This window comes from Pocillopora verrucosa, chromosome 10, assembly GCF_036669915.1.
Source record: "Pocillopora verrucosa isolate sample1 chromosome 10, ASM3666991v2, whole genome shotgun sequence".
Classification (NCBI taxonomy): Eukaryota; Metazoa; Cnidaria; class Anthozoa; order Scleractinia; family Pocilloporidae; genus Pocillopora; species Pocillopora verrucosa.
Window position 1 is genome coordinate 16,889,115 of NC_089321.1, and position 6,681 is coordinate 16,895,795.

Sequence of the window (6,681 nt, forward strand, 5' to 3'; positions counted from 1 at the left end):
CCTGGACTCAGTACTGTACAGGTGTGGCTCCCCTCCAGCAGAAGGAGAACACACCTTCTCTTCTAAAATCCATTGTGGTTTGGTTCTCTGAAATGAAACCGAATGTTAAGTTCATGTTCATATCACATCTTTTTTTTTTTAATGTTCTTGTAATTCAAGCATCTTACCTGGATATGCATCAGGCACTGCAGAAGCTGGCTCTCTTCTTCCTGTAGGACAATGTGGGCAGAGGCTGCATTTATTGAGTGCTGCAGTACATCCTTCTGCTTTACCATGGTAGTGCAGCCAGGCATTATACAGCAGACTGTTCTTTCTGGGCACTCGCTCAAATGCAGCATTAAGTGGAGCCTGCAAAAGAAATAAAGTAGGTGTGAATGCCATGGGTGACTTTCAGCAATAAATACAGACAGTTTTTAATGCAACTTAATGATTTTGCCATTTGTCGCCAGGGTGCTGTGGAAAGATTCTCAGTTCCAGGTGGAGGCATATTCATAACTGAGTGGAAGTGGCCTAAAATAAGACATTAAGGCTGTATTAAAAGGAAAAATGGAAACAAGTAACATCTAAAATAACTATATCTTAAGAAGTACCTAAAGTATTAAAATACATTAAGTGATAATCTAATCTACAATATCTACTCTAATTTAGCTATGTTTCAGATAAAACACTACACCACAATGAGAAGACTTTATCTCACAACTCAACCATTTTATTTAAAGTCACTGGTAAGGTCAGGCATTACAAGCAAACAAGGTAAAATATAAAAAAATTAATAAAAATAATCAAAATATCAATGTGCAGTCGCGATAGTTAATTTTGGTTTTAAATGAAAGTAAAGATTAGCATAGTTAAATGCTTAAAGAAAGTGAGCTCCACAGTTTAGCATCACTTTAATGAAAAGTTATTTTGAGGTATTTGGTCATTTTACCACTTTCCCCTGATTCCCAGGCAGAGGCGACGAACGACAGGTTAACAGACCCTTCTCCACAATGGTATCATGATGTCCGGTGTCAATGTCAAAGTTATCTTAGTATCCGGAGTAACTATCAGCTCTATTCCACCTTTTCATTAGACGTTTGATGGATATCAGTGGTATATACTGTTTGAGAGAAGTGTACCCCTTTATACTTGATCCTTGCTTCTTCCACTGCCTGCTTGCTATTGGGGTTAAAACAGTGAGACAAATTGGCTGTTAACCTTGCTAGGAATGGTCTTAGTTGGTATAGTGTATCTGTCTAAGCAGAGTCGCAAGCTGGCATCTAAGAATCTAAGAGTTATCATTCAGATGTAAATATTACATTTTAGGCAACACCTTTGCAATTTCAGGGATGACAAATAGTGGATGTTCCTGGCAATTATCGAAAGAGTTCCCTTTTATTGAACCAAAAATGTTTGTATAGCCTTACTTGACCAGAAAATAAAAGAAACAATTGTGTAAAAACCAGCCATTGCACAACCTGTGGTACGACCTTACTCATCAATACAATCAAAGTAAATGTAATCACGTTTCCTGAAATTCACCAAAAAAAGCTGTTTCTGAGCTTTGTATGTGTAAACAATTAGCGTCATTGTTCAATCATGAGGAAGTGTGAGATGAAAGTAGAAAACCATCCTTTGATGTCATTCTGAAATTCAGGGTAAAACCAATTTGAGAGAGCTATTTTGTCGTCACTTGTTTGGTCTGGAACGGCATCAATTGCTGAGAAACTTCTGATTTCTGGCTATGGATGTTGATGGAAGTAGGCAAGGCTCTCAAAAGATTTGGCTGCATTTGTAAAGTTAAAAGGTTGAATGATGAGAGTTGTAGATCACGAGCCTGCTCACTTTGGTGTCCTGAAATGGCCACAAAGTGGCCTATTGAAATCCTGTTGTTGAAGCTGAGAGTGATGGCAGTAGCTCCCACACAATGATTGGTGTAAACTTTGGATAAACCAGCTTCTTCACTGACATTTTTTTCATTTTAGTTGACTTACATGCAATAATAATAATATAGAAATCAACTTTATTTAACAAGGGCTACACAAAGCAATAAATATACTGAAGAACCCCTGGCCCTATAAATATTACAAATTAAAAAACTAATGACATCACATAAAAGCATTAAAGAGTTACTCTGTAAGGAGTTATTAAAATACATCTATGATATAATTAAAATTTAAACTATCTGGTATATTAAAACAGGGCAAAGATAAGGTCAGTTAATAAAATGTAAAATTTAAAAACACATGACAAAAATTATTCAGTAATTGTTCTAACATGGATTTCTTGAAGCCTATAAGATTCTGTTTCTTTCTCATCTCGCTGGGGATCTTATTCCAGATTATTACCATCTGAGTCATATGGATGGGCAATCGCCAGCAGTCTGTTAAATACCAAAATTGACTTATATATTCTTGCTTCATCATTAAAAGGACCCAACCTAATTGTTTAAAAAGTTAAACACTCTTTGCTTTCGTATCAGCACCCAGCTGTGCGTTTCTGTAGCCTGAAAACTTTCAGAATATTTTATCAGCACCCAGCTGTGCGTTTCTATAGCCTGAAAACTTTCAGAATATTTTCTGCAGAGTAGGATGTCCACACGGTTGAGGCATACAGCTTTGTCTGCTTGACCTTTGCATTATAATTAAGTTTCCTCTGATCAAGAGGTAGCAAGCATCTTATTTCCGCAGTACAGCCATTCTCTGTGCGAACTACTTCCATAGATTATCCTAACTTTCAATCGTGGGAGGGTGGAATAGAAATTCAAGAAGCATGGATGCCCATCAAAAAACAAGGCAACAGGAGAGCTGTGCGACAGCGGACCGCCAAGGGAGCAAGTCACTGAATGAAACAGCAAGGATCGAAATGCACCAATCAGAGCTGTTGAAAAACAACTAATTACAGCAGAGCATCAGAACACTTACTCAGGTTCCAGAGTTTCCAAGAATTGTTCTTGATTTCAGCAATTTTAGTTTTTATGTACAATTGTTTTGTATTCCTGATAAGTTTGGTCAGACTGTTTTTTACTCGCTTAAAAAAATTCCAGTTGCTCTCTGCTTGGTTTTTCTGGCTTTCTTGAGAAGCTTGTCACGAGCCTTTATCCCTTTCAGGATTTTGGCATTGAACCATTTTGGTTGGACTTTACGCCTCGCTCTCTTTTGCTTCAGAGGGAGGTGCTCATCGATAATACCATTGAAAATTATTTCACATACATCATTTGGATCCTCAAATACAAAGGCAGTCCCAGAGGGCTTCATGCAGGGATGAAACAAGCTGCTCTTTATTAAGAATTGATGTCCTGATGATTAAGTTATTGTGGTGTGTTGATCTCCATTGTTCTTAAAGCGTTTAAATCTCCTGTTAACAATAACTGGGAGGTGATCAGATATCTCAGAAGACATAATCCTCACATTATGAAGGTACTACGGGTGACTGCCCCAAATGTGACCAAGGCCCGTTTTTCATAGGCTGTGTATTTCAAGCGGTCGAGCTTTGTACTATCCTGCACCTTTTGCTATGTTGTTTTTCTTTAGATACTGCAAAAAAGTAGTGCACAATGGATAACATGTCTGGTAAAGGCTTACTAAAAGAAACAATCTTCCCTCCCTCCCTCTCTTACGTTTAACTTTTGCCACTGCTTGTTCCTTTCTCTCTTATTTCCACATAGTTACTTATTTCAATTTCCTCTTTTATTTCTCTTGCTCTTTGGAAGATGAATTTGTGGTCCTTAGTGTTTCCCAAGAGGTGCAGGAGTTAGTCCGCCAGCCCTTACATTTTATTTTCATTCCTTTAATGCTTTATATGCAAATTTCATTTCCTATTTATATCCAAAACTTTCTCATTTAGACCCTTAGCAATAATTAATAATATTTTCAAAACTTTTTCATTAGACCCTTAGTTCTATCTGCCAGCGAGTAGACTCGACTTGGACCAAATTAACTGTCTTTTCCAGGATAGAAAATCTACCAAATGCCCTCCAATCGTTGCAGTTGCAGTTTCAACTGTAGGGGGTTTGGATTCTTAAACAAACATATCTTGTCTGGAATTGGAGACTTACTGATCTCGAGCACTTATCTTTGGTTTTGAATCGATAATACTATTTTTAGATTTGAATCAAACATTTTTTGTGCGATAACAAACAATCCAAAGGCATACAAATAGAAATTACATAAGCAAAATCATACCTCTTTTCTCTGGTTAAGATTCTTGTTATTTTACTTCAAGTAAGTTCCTTAGCTTTAATCTTCATTGACTTAACTCTTTGGTGTCCTTGAACAACAAGGAAAGTATTTAATTTCATTGTCTTTTAAACACTTGACTCAAGACATATACTGAAAATATATGCACACCTAAATGAAAGAATTACCGTATTTCTTCACCTGTAAGCCGAGCGATTTTTTTCAGTATTGGGCACAAAATTTTAAGAGATTTTTTCAGGAGAAAGGGGGTTCAGCTTATAGCCGAGGGTTTGGAATTAAAAAACCAAAGTCCAATTGCAAACGAAATGACAGCTTTTTTTCTTTTGTGTTTAATTTAATTCATTTGGTTTTGTTTTCAGTGAGCCATTTCCCATTGCTTTCCGGGAGGTTCGCTCACTCAAATGACCGGTTTCAATCAAGAATTTCACTTTCTGCTTACCACCAATGGTTTTTGGACAACACAAGTCTGTTGAAGGTCTCACCTTAAAGCCGAGGAAAATCATATCTATGGAAAATAATATATACATAAAAAGAATAATTATCTATTGAGGATGAGAATGCTCCTTCATATCTAATTCTAAAATACCTTAAAATCTTATTTAAGGTAATGAGCTGACAACAATATTCATTGTTTGGTTTTAGAGGCATTCTAATCACTGAGAACTCGGCAATTGTGAAGAACAGCTCCCCTCACCGACAGTTGGCCGACTGTTGGTAGTCTGGTGCCCGACTCTCGGCGATCTGTTGGCCGACAGTTGGCAGTTGGCCAACTGTCGACCAACCCACCCTTAATAGTCGCTGGCTCTTTTATGTTAGTTCAGCACAATTTCAAGGCAATTTCTCTTCCAACACTCGCTTTGATTCTCGGTTCATTCGCCATTTTGGATTTTTAACTTTGTCCCAATCCCCCTCTGAATTTTGCTCGGTCTCAAGTAAATCAGTTCACGCTGTTATGACTTATTTTTATTGGTGGCTCCTAAAAGAGCCATTTGTGTGTTAGGAGAGACAACTTTAATTGTAAAATCGATCATCGAATTTGAATGGCAACAGCTGTCCATCTCGTCGCACGTTTGCCATAGCTGGCAGGTGTCGCCGAAGTCTTCTCCAGCAGACTGTTTATAGGTCTTTAACAGAGCCCACGCATATTTCTCGTGATGCCAATTCGAATTCACGCTCATCTAGAATTCGTAATTCAGCGATGGTGATGAAGTCTCCGAGGGTGCTGCGGGGGCAACCGGCCAGCCAAAATGCATTTGCCATGCTACAGTTGTTTTCCCTAAGGATTTGTAGCACCCTCTGGTATCTTGTGTGGATTGTGGCCAGACTGTGGGTGCTGGTGCGAGTGGCGTCTTTCTGTTGAGGTTGCTGCTGAGGTTCGTCAGCTGTGCATTGGCGCAGAGTCTTTAGCTCGGCAATAGTCCTTTTGGCATCCACCAACTTAGTTTGCAGAGTCTTGATGGCCTCTGACTTTGTTTGCACTAGATTGGCCAACTCCTCCGCATCTTTTTCTTGTTCCTCCGACTTGGCAGCAAGCTCTTGATTCTGCGGTTGTTGGTTTTGGAAGGACTGGCCCACCCTCTCGTGGTCTTTCACCAAAGTTGCGTACTCTAAAGTTAGGTAAACTAGCACGTAACGTCTTCGCCAGATCCGACTGCGTCCCTGTAGGTTTCTCATGATACTCCACTGTTGCAGCCATTGCACAAAAGAGCTTCTCGACGCTTGTTGACAAATTTTTTACACGTGATACACTGATATGCCATTTTCCTTGAAAGTTTGTCTAAGCAATAAAAATGAACGAATGTTGAGAAAGTTTTCTAGGAGCTTTTTATAGCTGGACCCTTGTACCAAATAGATCGAAATTCTGGTCATTTCATTGGTCAATGCTCATATTCTTTAGTCTCTTTGTTGCAACATTCTTATTTATTTAATACTGTAGAAAAAAAAAAGGACAAAATCACACCTACCTTGTGCGCGACACTAATTAGCTGTTACTGTCAAGAAACTCACAAGTATAAACAATAAAAAAGTAAATAACAGTTATCTTCTGCGGGCCACTCACACAAGTATGAACCAAACAACTTTATAGGTATATAAAAATATCTTTATTTGCATTTTAATCGTTTTAAGAAGTTTCGCATGCAAAACCTTAAAAAATGTTTTAGAGGTGGACCCTCAGACCAAAACGATCGAAATTCTGACCATTTCGTTAGTTAATGCTTGTGTTGTTTACTCGCTTTGTTACAATATTCTAATTTAATACTTTTGAAATGAAAGAGAAAAAATCACACCTATCTTGCGCACGATAATAATTAGCTGTTATTGTCAAGAAACTTGCAAGTATAAACAATAGAAAAGCAAATAACACTTACCTTGTGCGGGTCACTGACACTTATATTGTTAAGTAAAGTTCAACAATGTAACAAATAAGATCACACATATACCTTGCGCATGCGAGTGTGCATCTTAATTATTTTGCGATTACCAGGATAAATGAAATGAATGT

General features: G+C 38.0%; 1 pseudogene; it reads right to left on the minus strand.

Moving 5' to 3' along the window:
• Positions 1-5,189: 5,189 nt before the first annotated feature.
• Positions 5,190-5,852, minus strand: LOC136283725 (uncharacterized; annotated as a pseudogene).
• Positions 5,853-6,681: the final 829 nt, after the last annotated feature.